Genomic DNA, 22,024 nt, shown 5'->3' on the forward strand with positions numbered 1-22,024 from the left:
TAATTTACTATTTATATTAATTAAACTTAAGCTAAGCAAGTTACTTGTAGTTATATAGTTCCCTTTCTCCTTATATTATAAGGTTATAGCTTAGGTAGTATATACGTTATTCTTAGTATAATATAACTTTTCGTTTAATATCTTTAAATTAATTCATTATAATTTTAGTTATATTATAAGAGTTATTCTTCTTCTCTTTTATTCTCGTAGAAACTATTCGTTACCTTACTTACTATTAAGGTACGTGTAGTAATTATTATTATAATAAAAGGTTTAATTAAGGAGTTTATATTTAATTTTAGGTTTATCTTTCTTAGTTAAATAATTCTCTTTTTCTTAAATTTATTCTAGTAAAGGTTCACTTTTTAGTAAGGGTGTCTAGTATTTCTAAAAGTTATTAGGTATTAATTAGGTTTTAAATTCCTAATCTTTATTTAAACTAATATTATTTGCTAATATAAGGCTTTCTTTATTACTTATTATATTAAGATTTTACGTAGGTAAGTCTTCTTAGTTTACGGTATAAAGCTTTTTACCTTTAAAAATTAGCTTTTATAGCTTCTTTAAGGCTCTACATTTATTTGTAAAGTATCTAGTCTTACTATAATTATAATAAGTCTTCGCTCTTTTCTTATTTATAGCGTTAAGTTTTATAGGTTTAGCGTAATACCCGTATACTATTAATATTTAGCGTAGCTTACTATTATTAGGTTTATTAAACCTAATATATAATTTAAATTTCCTGTAACTTTTTTTATAACGTCGCTTATATAAATAATTATTTGCCTTAATAATTATTTTAATAAAGTTATTAAATAACTTAGAATAATCTTCTTAATAAATATTATCCTTTACTTCTTCTTTAAGTCCTTAATAAAAAACTTTTATTTTAAGTTTAGTATTTTAATTAAGTTTTATTATAATACGTTTAAATTCCCTAGCGTAATAAGCTATAAATCTAGTTTACTTAAGTTAAGTAAGCTATTACGTAGCTTTCTTATACTTATTAAGGTTTTTAAATATAGCGAGAAGTTATTCTTTAAAGGTTTTATAATTAAAGAAGATATAAATAACTTCTACTCTAGCTTTAACGCTATACTTAAGATACGTGTAAAGGGTTAACTTCTACTATTCTATTACTTTTTTAGTTAAGAGGTTACTAATATAAAGAATCTATAACTTAAGCATTATATAGATTTTTTCGTTAACTTATAGGTAAGCTTAAGCTTATATAAGAAAGTTTCTTATATTACCCTTATAGCTATTATATAATTTAAGCTTAGGGAATTTTAATATATTATTATTATTAATAAAGAATATAAGTATAAGATTTTAAACTACTATAAGTTTCTCTTCTTATACCTTAAGTTTCTTGTAGAGATTATTCTATTAATTAAGAAGCTATTAATTCTACTTCTTAAGCTTAGTAATCTTATTATAAAGATACTTTATTACCTCCTTAAGGTTAATAGTCTTTTCGCTTAAAGTAAATATCTTAGAAGTTATTATTACTTAAAGTTTTAAGGTAACTTATTAAATAGAATTAATTAAAATGTAATAATAGCTTAGGTTTTAAGGTATAATAGGTTTATTTCTTAGGAAGTAAGTTAGGTTAAATACTATAAAGTAGCTTTTAAGCAGTATTATAATAAGGCTATTAAGAGTATAACTCTTAATAGTAAAACTATTACTTAAATTAATTAATAAAGAACTAGATTACCTAACTATAAAAATACCTTCTTCTTAAGTACTCGTTTATCTCTTTATTATAGTCCTAGATTATTTGGATCGCCTAATAATCCTAATAATCCCGTCTCGTTAGATTATCTATATAATCCAATAAGCTATCACGTAACCTAATATCCTTATTAGTTAGCGGCTGTGCCTACCCTTTCCAGTGCGGCCCAGCTTGTAACGACTGTTGCACGGAAGGTCCAATAGGAGTCTTCGACGTGTAACGCTAGGTTCCCAAGGGATAAACTAGGTCGTAGTTTATGTTGGCAGAGCCACTAGGGCAGTCAATCTGAGCAGTTGGGTGTTACGTTGGTAATAGGTCGTAGACCGTAACCAAGTGATCAGAGTCAAAGAGTTGTAAGCGAAGCTTAGTCAATGTAATGATCTGTGTGTTGAAAGCTAAGGAGCTAGAGTCTATCTATGAAGCGAATTTGGGGGTCCCTATATACTACGGTGTTCACCCATTGTTCACTGAAGTCCTGGTGAACTATGGTTACATGCGTGCTACTGGTTCGTCTAGAGTTCACTGAACAGTCAGTGAACTCTTCCTCATTGGCGGCCCGTCCCGACCATTAATCCGTCACCCGCTGTGCCCTGAGCCACTGGGTGGCTCATGCAACCGGCCCATCCTGCGGCCTACGCTGCAGCCTGTGACTGGGTCGTAACACGATGTCCCCTCTCCCATGGTCTTGTCCTCAAGACCCAAGCCTGGTTTCATAAATAGTCCTGTCGCCCTTTCTTCCGTTGGTCGTAAGTTCTCTGCTTCCCGTAATGTCCTTCTTTCATCATGTCTAACCGTGTGGAAAAACCTAAGAAATCCCGTTCTACCACTAACCGCGCTGCCACCGCCGCCTTCATTCGTGAGCAGGGTTTTGAAGTGTCGCCCTGTAGTCGTTGCTTCGAAAAGAAGGGTCCTTGTTGGGTTGTGGGAAGCATCGGTCGTTGTGCGCTTTGTTATTCCCTGGGTCGTTCTTGTGACAGTTCTCGCGCTCCCATGGCGAATTGTACGTGCGGGGTTTGTCTGTCGTGACGTGTCTTTGGCTGACGTATTCCTAGTAAACCGTATCACCGAGGAGCTTCGTCGGCTTGAGAAGGAGGAGGAGTTAACGGAGGAGCTTTTAATCGAAAGGCGTCGTAAGGCTCAGTTGGAGATAGATGAGGCCTTGAATCGTCTGATGCGCCTTCGGCGTATGCGTCGTCATTTGCGTGAAAAGGGTCTGGAGATGGCCCGTCGTGATTTCGCTTCTCTGGAGGAAATGGAGGATGCGGATCGGAAGAAGGAGGAGGAGGAGGCTCGAAAGCGTGAGCTGGAGCAGGTTCAACAGCAAGAGTCTGAGGCTGTTCGTGATGCTCAAAACTGGGGTGCCTTTGATGTTGTAGACTGGGGCGCGTTGCTTAGCGCTGAGTCGCAAGCTGCTGGTGGTACTGTCTCAACAGTGCCTGGCAATTCTTCAAATTAGTCATAGGCTCCCATGTGTTTTCCTCGTTTCCGTAATTCTTCCATTTAATGAGATATTGGCGCGTTTTGTTCTTTGTTCTCATGTCTAGGATCCGTTCCACTTCGTACTCTGTTTCGTCCATGACTTCGATGTCTTCTTCTGCTGGTGCATTGTTTGGTGCTTCTTCAAGGAGTGAAATGTGTACTATAGGATGATTCCTCATAGTCTTTGGTAATGAAAGTTCGTAGTTGTTCGTCGATATTCGTTTTTTGATAGCGAATGGTCCTAGTTTCTTGTAATCCAATTTGTCGCTTGGTCGCGTTGTTTTGATGTTTCGTCGGAGTAGGTAGACCATGTCTCCCCCCCCAAAGATTGGTCCCTTCAATCTTTTCCGATTATGATATTGTGCCATTCTTTTTCGTACGAATTCCAATTCGCGTCGCATTTCTTCATGCAATTTTTTCAGTTCATCTGCTTGCAACATTGCTCGTTCTGCTTGCGGTCCTTCGCGCTGTGTTCGGAATACTTCGGGATTAAATCCGTAATTGGCGTAGGCTGGTGTCTGCTTTGTCGATTCCGATATCGAGCTATTGTAAGCCAATTGCGCTGTAGGTAACCATTTTACCCAATCATCCTGCTGATAATTGATGTAGCATCGCAGATACTGTTCAAGCGTCTGGTTCAACCTTTCTGTTTGTCCATCTGTCTGTGGATGATATGCAGTGCTTAACTTGTGGTTTGTCCCAAGTTGTGCCATAAGTGCTTGCCAAAACTTAGAGGTAAATGTACTTCCTCTATCCGATATGATTTCCTCTGGCAGCCCATGATTGCTTGCTATTGTTCGTAAGAACACATATGCAAGTTCTTCTGCATTGCTTGCTTCTCTGTACGGTAGAAAGTATCCGTACTTTGTGAGTCTGTCCGTGACCACGAATATGCTGTCATATTCCACATTGGTCATTGGTTCTCTTGACATTGGTAGCTTCGTGATATGATCGAAAGCTATCGATTCCCATGGTCGTGTTGGTACTGGTAATGGTTGTAATTCTCCGTATGGCTTATGTCGAGAAGCCTTACTCTTTCCGCATTGTATGCATTCGTTGACAACCTTTTCGACCATTTTCTTGATTCCTGAGAAATCGTATTGTCGTCGTATCTTGTCCAGTGTTTTGCGGATTCCTTGGTGTCCGTAAACTGGGTGTTCATGCATTTCTTTGATGCATTCTTCTTGTAGTTCTGGAGGTATCCAGGTCTTTCCATGGTACTTTGGGATAGTTCCGGGTTCTGTGAGACATTCTTCTGGCGTGTCTGCAAACCTGACCTTTCTCCTTGCCCATTGTTGGATTTTCTTGTATACTGGGTCTCCGTCTTGTACCTTTAGTATGGCATTCAGTTGTCTCTGCTGAAAATTGCCATTTTTATTGATCTCAAGGAGTTGTCCTGTTGCTGTAGGTACTCCTGTATCGTAGTCGCTTCTTCGACTTAGAGCGTCTGCTCGTCCGTTTTCGGATCCTTTTCGATGGATGATTTCATAGTCGAATTCTGAAAGATATTCGGCCCATCGGATTTGTCGTCCGTTCAACTGTTGCGTCGTCGCAAAATGAGAGATATTTTTATGATCGGTATACACCTTGACTTTGTGTTTGCTTCCCATAAGGTAGTGCCTAAATTCCTTAAAAGCATTGATGATTGCTAGGAATTCCTTGTCGTAGATGGGGTAGTTTAGTTCTGCTCCGTGAAGTTTCTTTGAGTAGAACGCAATAGGGTGCAGTTTTCCGTCATCGTCTCTTTGTCCAACTTGTGCTCCTAGAGCAAAGTCTGATGAATCGGTTTCTAATTCCGTTTCTCTTTCTGGGTCAAAGGTTTTCAAAACAGGTTCGGATGTGATGAGTTCTTTGATCTTGTCAAAGGCACATTGCGCCTCATCGTTCCAATTCCACTGCTTATCCTTCTTGGTGAGTTCATCCAAGGGTGCTGCGATTTCGCCGTAGCTTTTGATGAATCTTCTGTAATAATTCGCAAAGCCTCTAAAGCTTTGTATGTCCTTGACATTCTTCGGTGTTGGCCAGTTTCTTACTGCCTCGATTTTTGTTTTTTCCATTCGTATCTCGTTTGGTCGTATTGTGTGTCCTAGGAAGTCTACTTCCTGTGTATGGAACTTGCTTTTTGCTGGTTCAACTAATAGTTTTGCGTCTTGTAGCGCTTGCAGTACCTTGTGTACGTGCGTCTTGTGGTCTTCTAGGGTTTTCGAGAAGATGAGTATATCATCCAGATATACTACCACAAAGTTGTCCAAATATTCTCGTAGTACGCTGTTAATCATTCGTTGGAATGTTGCTGGTGCGTTGGTAAGCCCAAATGGCATTACCAAGTATTCGAATAGTCCAAACTTCGTTCTGAAGGCTGTTTTCCATTCATGGCCTTTCTTTATTCGAATCAAATTGTATGCTCCTTTTAGATCTAGAGCGGTGAACCAATTCATTCCGTGCAGTCGATCTCGTAATTCGGAGATAAGCGGCAACGGTGTTCGATCCTTCATGGTAATCGCGTTCAATCGTCGATAGTCCACTACTAACCGCAATTTCCCGTTTTTCTTTGGAACAAACATGACTGGGTATCCAGCTTCTGATGTGGATGCTCTGATGTAGCCTTTCGCTAACATCTCGTCGATGTATTCTCGTAGCGTTTCGAGTTCTTTTGCGTTCAAGTTGTAAATCTTATGAAATGTTGTCGACTTTCCATCTATCAATTCGATTTGATGGTCCCATTGACTGTGTTCTGGTAATCCGGTTTCCAATTCTTCTGCGAATAGCTTTTCGTATTTCCGGTATTCCTTAGGGATATTTTTGAGTCTTTCTTCTTTCGTTATTGAGCTTTTGTCGTTTTTATCGTTTTTGTTCTTTTCTCCTTCGAGCTTCTTATTTGTGTTTGCGAGGTCTTTCCGTAAGGCGGCAATAACCTTTCGGATCTTGGCTCTTGTCTTCTTATTATTTATTGTTGTTCGTATTCCGGTTTGTAGCGCCGTCGGGGTCGTTACGGTGGATCCAATCGTTCGTTTCTTTGTATTCGTTGTTTCTGTATTGTTCTTTTGTTGTCGTTGGTCCTTGGATAACTTGCTTGAAGGTTCTTTTTCTTCAGAACTCTGTTCGTGAGCTAAGTTATGACGAAATTTCGTTCTTTCTTCCGAAATCTGCTGATTCTGTTGGCCTGAAGTCTCGTTCCACTTCAGTTGGCCTGTCCTCCAGTTGATCAGTGGGTTACTCTCCCATAACCATGGGTACCCTAACACTAGGTCGTGTTCCGATACGTCCATAACATCGAGTTGAATCACTTCTGAATGATCTTGAATCTGTACTTTGAGATGATCAGTCTCTCTGTTAATGATCCCGTCATTATAATCAAAAGGTTTTCCTTCGATATCAGTTAACTCGTATGGTGCCTCTTTGTGTTTCCACGGTAGTTGGTAACGATTCACAACTCTGGGTGAGATATAGTTGCCCATCGCGCCACTGTCCACAAGTATGCGAACGCGATGTCCCATGACTTCGGCGTCTAATACCATCTTATCGCTTCGTCCGTTCTGGGTTGCGTTGAGGGTCATTAGCGTCTTTCTTTTCATGCCAGCCTGTAGCCCTTTTACAGATGGCGTGCCTCGTTTTTTGAGTTTTCCGGAATAGATTCTTCTGCAATCTGTCGTTTCATTTCCTGGTACCATTCCGTAGGTCCAGTTCCATTCTGTGGGTGTTTAAAGCAAAACCCATCGTTAAACATTTGACATAGGCGGTTGTAAATTTGATCTTTCATTTCTCCATGCTTCTCGCATCTTGGGTTGTCGCAGTTTACCGCATATTTCTTGTTGCATCTGGGGTTGAACTTCTGTTCGTTGTACCACTTATCCAGCCTTTGCTCATTGTGGTATGTTGATTCTGTGATTCCCCTGGGGTCTTTGTGTTCGAGTATGTCTAATGCTCGTTGTGCCCGTTTGTATGCTGCTGGTGTGCCACATTGCCACTTGTGCCATTCCCTGGCCTTATCTACCATATGTTCTGAACAATTGGGTAGTGGGCATACCATGTGGTCTTTCGTTTCACATCGAGGTGACTTGAGTAACAACTCTCTTCTGTGTGTTGGGATTTTTCCCTCATACACATACTGATGCCATTGTTTGTTCTTCGTATACACGTGCAGTTGGCATGTGTCTGATTCACATACATCCGTAGGGTCTGTATGAGCTCGGCATTTGATGGGTGTGTTTGAATCGGGTTCCAAGATCATAGTTTGGTCATCGTTGATTATCTTCACTCTCCATTCTAGGAGTTCCCATCGGAAGTATGGTGCTTTGATCGGATATCCTCTCATTCGGATCGGGAATGCATCCAGTCGTGCCTTGGTTGTAAAATGTGCCTGACACATCATAAATGTGCATGATGCCCATGCTAATCGTGTATGGTCCTTATGTCTTGGTGAGAGTCTGGGGTCGTCCCCTTCTGGGTACCATAGTGTCGGGTTTCTTAACATTGTGGTGGTGTCTACCGCAATGATAGGGATTGCGAAATGTTTTCCTGTTGGTGCGGGAAAATATCGTTGTACAGCTTGTTCTTGTGTGGCTGTTAGCCTTGCAGGCGTTTCTTCCTCGCTTTGTTCGTCTTCGGACGCTTCTGGAGTATCTAGGATTGCGCAGTTGTCGTCGACGCTCATTTCCTTTACTCTATCTTCTGGTTCATCGAGGGTGGTGAGGATTTGTGCGTCCTGTTCCTCCCTATATTGTTGTTCCCTTCGAATCTTCCTTGCTTCTGCTTGTTGTCGCACCCAATCGAGGATTTCTTGGTGCGAGTCTTCGTTCAAATATTCTGGCGATTTTGGTTCGAAAATCTCCTTTCGTCCTGTCATCGCAAGGGTTCTTTTTTCCACTGATTGTTCGTCCAGGTCTTCTTGTACCGCTTGTCGCGCTGCTTGAATTCCTGCGCGTATTTCCTCAAGCTCCGGCGTTGGTATCCTTTGTAGCTTTTCGTGTCCTGGTTTTCGTGGTGGTGGTGTCGTGATTCCCAATGCCCGGTTTATCTGTCTTTGCGTTTTCTTCGGCTTCTTGGGTTCTTTCGGAAACCATCCGGTTCCTTGTTTGCTACTGAGGTGGGTATAGCAGTTGTTATCGTAGCAGAAGGTCCAGCTTAGGTTTTTGTGCTCTACCTCTGGTTCGTAGATTTCGATCTTCTGTTGGTTAGTAGCATTGAGCTGTTTCTTACCTCCTTCTGGTACTGGCTTCCATTCTTTCTTGGGTTTCTTGCATTTGTTGGCGAAATGTCCTGGTTTTCCGCAATTATAACACTTCTTTTCCTTTTTGTCATCTTTTTTGGTAGCGTCAAGCTCCATTCGTCCAGGATTAAGAGTGTGACCATAGGCAATAGGTTCGTCCCGCTTCCTGCGTTGATTGGCTTGGTAACTCTTTCCTTTAGTAGGGTTCCAGGTTCCTTTACCCTGTTTTTTCTGTATGCGTCGCTGATACTGTCTGTCGTCGATCCGTACCGTCATAGCGATGTAGTCCGATAAATTGTCTGGCCTGTTCTCTCTATAGAGTTCATCTTTAACTTCTTCCTTGAGTCCCTTATAGAATGCTGACATAAGAGGTTCGTCCTCCCAGTCAAGCTGAGATGCGAGTTGTCTGAAGCGAGCGGCATAATCGGATGCCGATCCTTTCTGCTTGAGTCCGTCGATATGGTACTCGGCAGCTCTAGCTTCATCAACTGTTCCAAAGGCTTTCTTGATGGCTTTTTCGAACTCATCGTAACTTTCGAAAATGGTGTTGGTTTCGTTTTCGCGGTCGTCTTTTTCCTTGTTAAGGTAGTCCCTCATGATGGGTTCAAACCATGCTAGTGCTATTCCCGTCATACATCCTCCTGCGTGAAGTACCTTGGCAGAGGATTCTTCCATTTTGTTTGGGAATTGTCGGTGGTAAGCCCTGAGTTGAGTGAGGAATCCTTGAAGTGCACCCGGGGATCCGTCGTACGGTCCCGGCGCCCTGGGTCTGAGGATTTCTCCCAAGTCCTTTTTAATTGTGGCAGCAGCCGTGGCTTGTTCCTGTCGTTCTTCTTCCATCTGTTGAACCCGTTCGCGGAGGCGTATGATCTCAGCGAGCATCTCGTGAGCAGAGATGGTTGGTGGCCCCTCCCGAGTTTCGTTCGATCCAGATGCGGTAGTAGCCTCGCGTGGTGCCATGTTTGACAGTTATCAGATATTGCTCAGAGTGACGCAGTAGTAGTCTGAACAAGAGCTTTCAACGTGTAACGACTGTTGCACGGAAGGTCCAATAGGAGTCTTCGACGTGTAACGCTAGGTTCCCAAGGGATAAACTAGGTCGTAGTTTATGTTGGCAGAGCCACTAGGGCAGTCAATCTGAGCAGTTGGGTGTTACGTTGGTAATAGGTCGTAGACCGTAACCAAGTGATCAGAGTCAAAGAGTTGTAAGCGAAGCTTAGTCAATGTAATGATCTGTGTGTTGAAAGCTAAGGAGCTAGAGTCTATCTATGAAGCGAATTTGGGGGTCCCTATATACTACGGTGTTCACCCATTGTTCACTGAAGTCCTGGTGAACTATGGTTACATGCGTGCTACTGGTTCGTCTAGAGTTCACTGAACAGTCAGTGAACTCTTCCTCATTGGCGGCCCGTCCCGACCATTAATCCGTCACCCGCTGTGCCCTGAGCCACTGGGTGGCTCATGCAACCGGCCCATCCTGCGGCCTACGCTGCAGCCTGTGACTGGGTCGTAACACAGCTTCCCGCGTCTCGTGTAGTGACGTTCGTAACATTACCTTTCTTAAATAAATGCGTTTTTATTTTTTAATTATTTAAATAACTATTATTATTAATATATAATACGATCTAATATATTTATATTTTATTTAGCTTAACTTACTAGGTTATATTAATTTCTTAGGTATTTAATATAAGGTTCTTATTCTTAATAACGTATAATAAGGGTATATTACTTACTTACTTATTTAATTTTAAGTTCTCTTTTTAGTTAAGCGCGTTTACTCTTTTATTTTTAAATTCTTTATAATATATAATCTTAAAGTTATAATTTATAAGAGTTTTATACTATTTAATTTATCGTTTATTTAAATCCTTTATAATTAAGAATAATATAAGATTCTTATAGTTAATATAAACCTTAATTTAATACTTTACTTTTATAAGATAGTATCTTTATTCTTTAAAGCACTTAATAATAGCTATAAGTTCTTTATTATAAATCCTATAATTAAGTTTAAGTTTATAGAGTTTCTTTAAGAAGAATATAACTAGGTGTAATCTTCTCTAATTATCTTATTATTTAAGCTATTTACCTAATATAAAGTTTAAGGCGTTTATTTTAAGCTTATAAGGTTTATCTTAATTAAGTGCTTTTAATATAAGTTCTAATATAATTAAATCTTTTATTTTCTAGAATACTATAGCTTTTAATTTATTTTATTAAAAGCTAACTTCTTTCTTTATTAAGTTTATAAGAGATTATAAAATATCTTTATATTTACTTAAAAACTTATAGTAAAAGTTTATAAATACTATAAATTCTTTAACTTCTTTTAGATTCTTTAATATAAGCTATTTCTTAATAGTTTTAATTTTATTTAAACTTATTTATATTTCTTTGTGTATAAGTATATACCCTAGAAAGTGTATAGTTGTTACGAACTAAGGGTATCTAAAGCAGTTAGCCAGCGTTATAGGCCGCTAGCATGCAAACAAGAATAGGGCCCAATAGGATTACAGGTTACGTAAGGGGATTAAATAGGATTAGTTTAATTTAACTTAATAGATTAAAGGGGATTAACCTAATCTAGTATAGGGTATTAGATAGAATCTATTTAATTTAAGACTATAATAGAGAGATAAACGAGTACTTAAGAAGAAGGTATTCTTATAATTAAATAGTCTAGATCTTTATTAATTAATTTAAGTAATAGTTTTACTATTAAGAGTTATACTCTTAATAGCCTTATTATAATATTACTTAAAAGCTACTTTATAGCATTTAACTTAACTTACTTTCTAAGAAATAAACCTATTATACCTTAAAACCTAAGCTACTATTATATTTTAATTAATTCTATTTAATAAATTACCTTAAAACTTTAAGTAATAATAACTTTTAAGATATTTACTTTAAGCGGAAAGACTATTAACCTTAAAGAGATAATAAAGTACCTTTATAATAAGATTACTAAGCTTAAGAAGTAGAATTAATAGCTTTTTAACTAATAGAATAATCTCTATGAAAAACTTAAGGTATAAGAAGAGAAACTTATAGTAGTTTAAAATCTTATAATTACATTCTTTATTAATAATAATAATATATTAAAATTCCTTAAGCTTAAATTATACGATAATTATAAGGGTAATATAAGAAACTTTCTTATATAAGCTTAAGCTTACCTATAAGTTAATAAAAAAATCTATATAATACTTAAGTTATAAATTCTTTATATTAGTAATCTCTTAACTAAGAAAGTAATAGAATAATAAAAGTTAACCCTTTATATATATCTTAAGTATAGCGTTAAAGCTAAAGTAAAAGTTATTTATATCTTCTTTAATTATAAAACCTTTAAAGAATAACTTCTTATTATATTTAAAAACCCTAATAAGTATAAAAAAGCTATATAATAGCTTACTTAACTTAAGTAAACCGAATTTATAGCTTACTATATTAGGGAGTTTAAACGTATTATAATAAAACTTAACTAAAATACTAAACCTAAAATAAAAGTCTTTTATTAAGAACTTAAAGAAGAAGTAAAGGATAATATTTATTAAGAAGATTATTTTAAGTTATTTAATAACTTTATTAAAATAATTATTAAGGTAAATAACCGTTTATATAAGTAATATTATAAAAAAAGTTATAGGAAATTTAAATTATATACTAGGTTTAATAAACCTAATAGTAGTAAGCTACATTAAATATTAATAGTATACGGGTATTACGCTAAACCTATAAAACTTAATACTATAAATAAGAAAAGAGAGAAGACTTATTATAATTATAATAAGATTAAATACTTTATAAATAAATGTAAAGCCTTAAAAAAGCTATAAAAGCTAATTTCTAAGAGTAAAAAGCTTTATATTATAAACTAAAAAGACTTACTTACGCGAGATCTTAATATAATAAGTAATAAAGAAAGCCTTACGTTAATAAATAATATTAATTTAAATAAAGATTAGAAATTTAAAACCTAATTAATACTTAACGACTTTTAAAAATATTAAATACCCTTATTAAAAAGTAAACCTTTACTAGAATAGATTTAAGAAGAAGAGAATTATTTAATTAAGAAAAACGAACTTAAAATTAAATATAAACTCTTTAATTAAACCTTTTATTATAATAATAATTACTATACGCACCTTAATAATAAGTAAGGTAGCGGATAGTTTCTATAAGAATAAAAGAGAAGAAAAATAACCCTTATAATACAATTAAAATTATAATAAATTAATTTAAAGATATTAAACTAAAAGTTATATTATATTAAGAATAATATATATACTATTTAAGCTATAACCCTATAATATAAGAAGAAAGGGAATTATATAACTATAAGTAACTCGCTTAACTTAAGTTTAATTAATATAAATAGTAGATTAAGCGATTACTAAGAAAGCTTTAATAATATATTAAAAGATAACCGCTAATAATAGCGCCTAAAATAACGCGCTAGAGAATAATATAAGAATAGAATTAATAAATTAAGAAATAATAGCTATTATTATAATTAAAACTAATTTCTTAATAGAGATCTAATAGGTCTTTATATACTATAAATATTAATAGTATAATACACCTTATAATTAATATAATTATAATAGAACGAAAGATCTAGGTAATAATTAATAGTAAAGTATAAGGAAATTTTATCTTATTAAATCTCGTTAATAGATTATAATTACCTTAAATACCTAAAGATAAGCCCTATTAACTTATAATTATAAAAGAAATTATAGTAAAGTATAGCTAAGAAGTAATTAATATAAAAGTTACGTAGCTTTTAATTAATATATAAGGCATAAAACACTAAGTTATACTAAATATTATAGTAATCTTAAAACATAATATTATATTAGGGATACCCTAGTTATAAGCGAGTAATTTACGAGTTAATTAAAGAACCGGTTAACTTTAATAGGATTTACTAGAATACAATTATAAAGTAAAGAGTAGCCTATAAAAAGTATTTTATTTAAACTATAATAGGCCTCTAGGAATATATATAATTACTAAAGAGCTAAAAGCTAAGATAATAGAGATTTTTAAGAAATACTTATAGTATAGTAAGCTATTTAACGGAGAGCTAAAAATAGAATTACTAGAGTATTTATACTAGAACTATAAGATTAAACTTTAGCTTAATATTAAACTAACGTTTAATAAAATTTATTCTTAGAACCTTAAGTAGAATAAGGCGCTTAAAAAGTATTTAAAGAATATACTATAAAAGGGATATATATAACTATTAAAGTCCCTAGTAAAATACCTAATTCTATAAGTATTAAAGAAAAACGGGAAACTATAATTATATATTAATTACTAACACTTAAATAAGATTATAATTAAGAATTAATACCTATTACTACTTATAATAGAAATTAAAGATAAAGTTAAAAAAGCTAAATAGTTTATTATACTTAACTTAAAAGGAGCCTATAACCTTATATAAATAAAAGAAGGCTATAAGTAAATAATAGCATTTTAAACTAGTAAAGAATACTATAAATATCTAATAATACCTTTTAGGCTTACTAACGTATTAGTAACCTTTTAAAGAATAATTAATATAATCTTACGAAAATAACTAAAAGTATTTATAGTTATATACCTTAATAATATTCTTATTTACTTAAATACCCTTAAGAAATATAAGTAATATATATATAAGGTATTATAAACTCTATAAAATAATAAACTCTTAATTAAAGCCTTAAAATACTAGTTCTACTAGAATACTATATACTTTTTAGGGTACGTGCTTATACACGAAGAAATACAAATAAGCTTAAATAAAATTAAAACTATTAAGAAATAGCTTATATTAAAGAATTTAAAGAAAGTTAAAGGAGTTATAGTATTCGTAAACTTTTACTATAAGTTCTTAAGCGAATATAAAGATATTTTATAACCTCTTATAAACCTAATAAAGAAAGAAGTTAGCTTTTAATAGAATAAACTAGAAGCTATAATATTTTAGAAAATAAAAGATTTAATTACGTTAAAACTTATATTAAAAGCACTTAATTAAAATAAACCTTATAAGCTTAAAATAAACGCCTTAAACTTTATACTAGGCGAATAGCTTAAATAATAAGATAATTAAGGAAAATTACACCTAATTATATTCTTCTTAAAGAAACTTTACGAACCTAAACTTAATTATAGAATTTATAATAAAGAACTTATAGCTATTATTAAGTGCTTTAAAGAATAAAGATATTATCTTATAAAAGTAAAGCATTAAATTAAGATTTATACTAATTATAAGAATCTTATATTATTCTTAATTATAAAGAATTTAAATAAATAATAGATTAAATAGTATAAAACCCTTATAAATTATAACTTTAAAATTATATATTATAAAGGATTTAAAAATAAAAGAGTAAATACGCTTAGCTAAAAAGAGAACTTAAAATCGAATAAGTAAGTAAGTAATACACCCTTACTACGCGCTATTAAGAATAGTAACCTTATACTAAGCACCTAAGAAATTAATATAATATAATAAGTTAAGCTAAATAAAATATAAATATATTAAATTATATTATATATTAAGAATAATAGTTATTTAAATAATTAAGAAACGAAAACGCATTTATTTAAGAAAGGTAAAACCTTTTTATATAATAAATAATAGTATATTCCTAATATACTTTAAGAATAGCTTATTAAGAAAATATACGAGTACCTATTATACGAATATTAAGGTGTAAAGAAAACGATTAATAGGCTAAGAAGATTATATAACTTTTTAAAAAGCAAAAAAATAGTATAAGAAGTTATTAAGAAATATAACACGTATAATAAAGCAAAATTAGCGCGATATATACTATACGAAGAATTATAACTAATATTATTACCTAAAAGAGTATAGTAAACTATTATAATAGACTTTATTATTAAACTACTAAAGTTAAAAGAACCTATAATAGGAGTAGCTTATAATAGCATTCTAGTTATTATAAATAAACTTATAAAATACGCCTACTATATTCTATATAAGAAATTAAGTAATACTAAAAACTTAATATATATATTCTTTAAAATAATTATTATATAATATAAATTACTAATAAAGCTTATATTAAATTACGATAAATTATTCACCTTAAACTTTTAAAAATACCTTATAGAAACTATAAAGATTAAATAAAGCTTATTAATAGTATTCCACCTATAATTAAATAGATAAATAGAAATCTTAAACTAAATACTCGAATAATATCTACGAAGTTATATTAACTACTAATAGAATAATTAAGTAAAATGGCTACTACTAGTATAATAAGCTTATAATAGCTCTAAGATTAATAATATAAAGATATTACTATTTAAGGTAAATTACGGATTTAACCCTATTATTAAAACACATGCAATATAAAATGTAAACGCGCTAGTAGCTATAGCGTATATAGTAATTATAATAGAAATATAAAAACACTTATAATAGAAATAAATTTTTTTATAAAACTAAATAAAATACTATGTAAATAAAAAGAGATTACTAGCGCTAATCCTAAAGAAGAGATATAAAGTATACCTTATTCGTAAAAATATTAAAACTAAATAACCTAATAATAAACTTAATTAAAAGAAGATTAAACTATTTCTTATTAAACGGAAAATCTTAAATACTAACTATAAACTATTATTACTAAATAAAATAAGAATCTATCCTATATTTTATATATTACTATTAGAGAAAGTACTAAATAAATCTATAATTACTATAAATATTATAATAAAAGATACTAATAAATATAAAGTTAAACGAATACTTAAAGTACGAGAAGACATAAAGAATCGTTATTATCTCGTTAAATAGAAGGGATATTTAAACTTTAAAAACACCTAGAAACTAACTAAGAATCTTATAAACTACTTAACGTTACTTAAATAGTTCTATTAAAGAATAAAAACTTATTAAGAATAGGGAAACCTAAGTCTATTAAAAACTTAAGTATTTAATTAAGTATATTAAACTTTAACTCTAGACGCTCTTAGGCCTTTAACTCGTTTAAACTCTTTATACTATAAGTAATTATCTTTATAGCCTTTTATCGTAAAAATTTCTTTTAATAATAAATCCTTTATAAACGAGCTATCGCTTACTTTAAATTCTTCTTAGTTAAAGTATATTCTCTATTAAGATAATTCTTTTTATAAAGAATATAATTATAAGTATTTAAAGACGTTTCACCTAGATTATAGCTAGTGTAACCACGTAAAGCATATTCGTTACACCTATCTTTCCCTTTAGCGATAATATACTCTTAATTATTTTTTTAATACGAATCGTAGAAAGGTATAATAAAGCTAAAGGTAGATATAAACTTAAAAAGACGTTTACAATTAATCTTCTAGTTAAGGTAAGATCGCTATTTTAAAATATAATTAGTAAATATTATAAAAAGAATAATAAAGAAAGAAAAAAGAGAAAAGAGGGAAAGAAAGAGAATACTTACTAAATAAAATAAAATAGCCTTAAGAATAAGACTAATAAGAAAGAAGTATTATATTACGAACTAAAGGTACTTAAAGCAGTTAACTAGCGTTATAGGCCGCTAATATACAGATAAGAATAGGGCCTAATAGGATCGTAGGTTACGTAAGGGAATTAGATAGGATTAGTTTAATTTAACTTAATAGATTAAAGGGGATTAACCTAATTTAACATGGGGGATTAAATAGAATCTATTTAATTTAAGACTATAATAAAGAGATAAACGAGTACTTAAGGAGAAGGTATTCCTATAGTTAAATAGTCTAGATCTTTATTAATTAATCTAAGTAATAGTTTTACTATTAAGAGTTATACTCTTAACGGCCTTATTATAATACTACTTAAAAGCTACTCTATAGCATTTAACCTAACTTACTTTCTAAGAAATAAACCTACTATGCCTTAGAACCTAAGCCACCGTTATAATAGTATTCTAGTAGAACTAGTATTTTAAGGCTTTAATTAAGAGTTTATTATTCTATAGAGTTTATAGTACCTTATATATATATTATTTATATTTCTTAAGGGTATTTAAATAAATAAGAATATTACTAAGATATATAACTATAAATACTTTTAGTTATTTCTATAAGATTATATTAATTATTCTTTAAAAGGTTACTAGTACGTTAATAAGCCTAAAAGGTATTACTAGATATTTATAGTATTCTCTATTAGTTTAAAATGCTATTATTTACTTATAGCCTTCTTTTATTTATATAAGGTTATAGGCTTCTCTTAAGTTAAGTATAGTAAACTATTTAGCTTTTTTAACTTTATCTTTAATTTTTATTATAAGCGGTAACGGGTATTAATTCTTAATTATAATCTTATTTAAGTATTAATAATTAAAATATAATTATAGTTTTTTATTCTTCTTTAATACCTATAAAATTAAATATTCTACTAAAGACTCTAATAGTCTTATATATCCCTTTTATAATATATTCTTTAAATACTCTTTAAGCGCCTTATCTTACTTAAAGTTCTAAGAATAAATTTTATTAAACGTTAATTTAATATTAAGCTAGAGTTTAATCTTATAGTCCTAGTATAAATACTTTAATAGTCTTATTTTTAGCTCTTTACTAAATAGCTTACTATACTTTAAGTATTTCTTAGAAATCTCCATTATTTTAGCTTTTAACTCTTTAATAATTATATATATTTCTAAAGGCCTATTATAGTTTAATTAAGGTACTTTTTATAGGCTACTCTTAGTTTTATAACTATATTCTAGTAAATTCTATTAAAGTTAATCGATTCTTTAATTAACTTATAAATTACTCGCTTATAACTAGGGTATTCTTAATATAATATCGTGTTTTAAAATTACTATAATATTTAATATAACCTAGTATTTCGTGCCTTATATATTAATAAGAAGTTACGTTACTTTTATATTAATTACTTTTTAATTATACTTTATTATAATTTCTTTTATAATTATAAGTTAATAAAGCTTATCTTTAAGTATTTAAGGTAATTATAATTTATTAATAAGATTTAATAAGATAAAATTTCCTTATACTTTACTATTAATTATTACTTAAATTTTTCGTTCTATTATAATTATATTAATTATAAGGTATATTATACTATTAATATTTATAGTATATAAAGACCTATTAAATCTCCGTTAAGAAATTAGTTTTAATTATAATAATAGCTATTATTTTTTAATTTATTAATTCTATTCTTATATTATTCTTTAACGCGTTATTCTAGGCCCTATTATTAGTAGTTATCTTTTAATATATTATTAAAGCTTTCTTAGTAATCGCTTAATCTACTATTTATATTAATTAAACTTAAGCTAAGTAAGTTACTTATAATTATATAATTCCCTTTCTTCTTATATTATAAGGTTATAGCTTAGGTAATATATGCGTTATTTTTAGTATAATATAACTTTTTATTTAATATCTTTAAATTAGTTTATTATAATTTTAGTTATATTATAAGAGTTATTCTCCTTCTCTTTTATTCTTATAAAAACTATCTATTACCTTACTTACTATTAAGGTACGTGTTATAATTATTATTATAATAGAAGGTTTAATTAAAAAGTTTATATTTAATTTTAAGTTTATTTTTCTTAATTAAATAATTCTCTTCTTCTTAAATTCATTCTAGTAAAAATTTACTTTTTAATAAGGGTATTTAATATTCCTAAAAGTTATTAGGTATTAGTTAGGTTTTAAATTCTTAATCTTTATTTAAATTAATATTATTTATTAATATAAGGCTTTCTTCATTACTTATTATACTAAGATTTTATATAGGTAAGTTTTCTTAGTTTATAATATAAAGCTTTTTACCTTTAAAAATTAGCTTTTATAGCTTCTTTAAAGCTTTATATTTATTTATAAAGTATTTAGTTTTACTATAATTATAATAAGTCTTTCCCCTTTTCTTATTTATAGTATTAAGTTTTATAAGTCTAGTATAATACTTATATACTATTAATATTTAATATAGCTTACTATTATTAGGTTTATTAAACCTAGTATATAATTTAAATTTCCTATAACTTTTTTTATAATATTACTTATATAAACGGTTATTTACCTTAATAATTATTTTAATAAAGTTATTAAATAACTTAAGATAATCTTCTTAATAAATGTTATTCTTTACTTCTTCTTTAAGTTCTTAATAAAAAACTTTTATTTTAGGTTTAGTATTTTAATTAAGTTTTATTATAATACGTTTAAATTCTCTAGTATAATAAGCTATAAATTTAATTTACTTAAGTTAAGTAAGCTATTATATAGCTTCTTTATACTTATTAGAATTTTTAAATGTAATAAGAAGTTATTCTTTAAAGGTTTTATAATTAAAGAAGATATAAATAACTTTTACTTTAGCTTTAGCGCTATACTTAAGATATATATAAAGGGTTAGCTCTTACTATTCTATTACCTTTTTAATTAAAAGGTTATTAATATAAAGAATTTATAACTTAAGTATTATATAGATTTTTTTATTAACTTATAGGTAAGCTTAAGCTTATATAAGAAAGTTTCTTATATTACTCTTATAATTATTATATAATTTAAGCTTAAGAAATTTTAGTATATTATTATTATTAATAAAGAATATAAGTATAAGATTTTAAATTATTATAAGTTTCTCTTCTTATATCTTAAGTTTTTTATAAAGATTATTCTATTAATTAAGAAGCTATTAATTTTACTTTTTAAGCTTAATAATCTTATTATAAAGGTACTTTATTATCTTCTTAAGGTTAATAGTCTTTTTACTTAAAGTAAATATCTTAGAAGTTATTACTACTTAAAGTTTTAAGGTAACTTATTAAATAAAATTAATTAAAATATAATAGTAACTTAAATTTTAAGGTATAATAGGTTTATTTCTTAGAAAGTAAGTTAGGTTAAATACTATAAAGTAGCTTTTAAGTAATATTATAATAAGGCTATTAAGAGTATAACTCTTAATAATAAGACTATTACTTAAATTAATTAATAAAGAACTAAACTATTTAATTATAGGAATACTTTCTTCTTAAGTATTCGTTTATCTCTTTATTATAGTCTTAAATTAATTAGCTTAATTATTAATCCCTTTAAACCTTAATTAATTAGCTTAAGGTTTAGTTAGTTTAATTCTTTTTAATTAATATATTTAAATATTAACCTCTTTAATCGCCTCTTAGGTCACGTAGTTAGTCACGTGCCCTTACCTTCTTCTTATGCCTATAGGTTATGCTTATCCTAGCTAGTGCGGTCCCGTCCCGTGTCTTATGCAGTGTCGTTCGTAACACTTATTACTTCTTTTAATTAAACTACTATTAAAATATATATTAAATAATAGCGCTTTAATACTTATAATACGTATTATTTATTCTTTTTTAAATATTAATAAAGTTATTATATTAATTAATAATTATAAGCTACTTAAATACCTTAAATAAGCTTATAAAGTTATTTTTAAAAGCGTTATATTTCTTATTATTTATAATTTATAGTTTATTACCTTATTAATTCCATTTAATTTAAGCTTAAATAATAGTAAATAAATAAAAATAATAAAGCTATTATTAATAGTTTAAGAAAATAGCTTTTATTATATTTTTTAGTATAAGCTTTATATTTATAATAATAATTAAAGAGATATAAATATTATTTTACTTTTCTTAAATCTTATTAAATAATATAAGTATTTAATAATAATTATCTTTAATCTTTAATAATAAAAGAGTAAATATAATATTTATAGTTATATTTTAATTAATAATAGCTATTATTTACGTAAGATAAAGATTATAATAATTAATTTTATAGGTATTATTTATTCTTAAAATATTAAGAAAATACTTTTATCTTTTAAGGTATTTATTAAAGGTTTAAATTATAGCTTAAAGCTAGCTCTTATAATATTTAAATTTATAAGGTAAATTTTTAGCTTTAAGAGTTATAATAAAAGCTTATAAGCTATTATAACCTTTAAAAAGCTCTTAATAAAGTTAAAAATAATTATTAATAATACCTTAAGGTATAAAATAAAAGGTTTTTAAGCTTTAAAAGTATAAAAAGTTAATAATCTTATAAGTAATTATAATATTAAATTAAGTGATTTTTAATAATAAGCTTAGCTATTATAACGTGTAGTAATAATAAATTAAATATACCTATAACCTTAAAGATTAATTATAATTATACGTGAAATTAATAATCTAATAAGTTTAAAGTAAAGTTTATATTTACGTAATAAAATACTTATAATTAAAACAAGTAATTAACTTACTTTATTAAAATCTCTCTTTAAAGCCTTAATAATATTAAAAGCTTATAAAAGCTTTAATTATATATAAATAAAATATATAAGAGCTAATAGCCTTTAAGTAGCTTATAATACTTATTATTAGATTTTTTTATAAGGCTTATTTTATTTTTAATATTAAATTATTATAAAAAGATATAAACCTTATAAAATAAGTTAAAGGTTATAAATAATAAAAGGCGTGTAATACGTAAACCCTTATAATATACTTCTTATTAAATATTATAAGCCTTATTACTTAATATAATAGAATTATTATAATAATTAA

This window comes from Metarhizium acridum, assembly GCF_019434415.1.
Source record: "Metarhizium acridum strain ARSEF 324 chromosome Unknown scaffold_568, whole genome shotgun sequence".
Taxonomy (NCBI): Eukaryota; Fungi; Ascomycota; class Sordariomycetes; order Hypocreales; family Clavicipitaceae; genus Metarhizium; species Metarhizium acridum.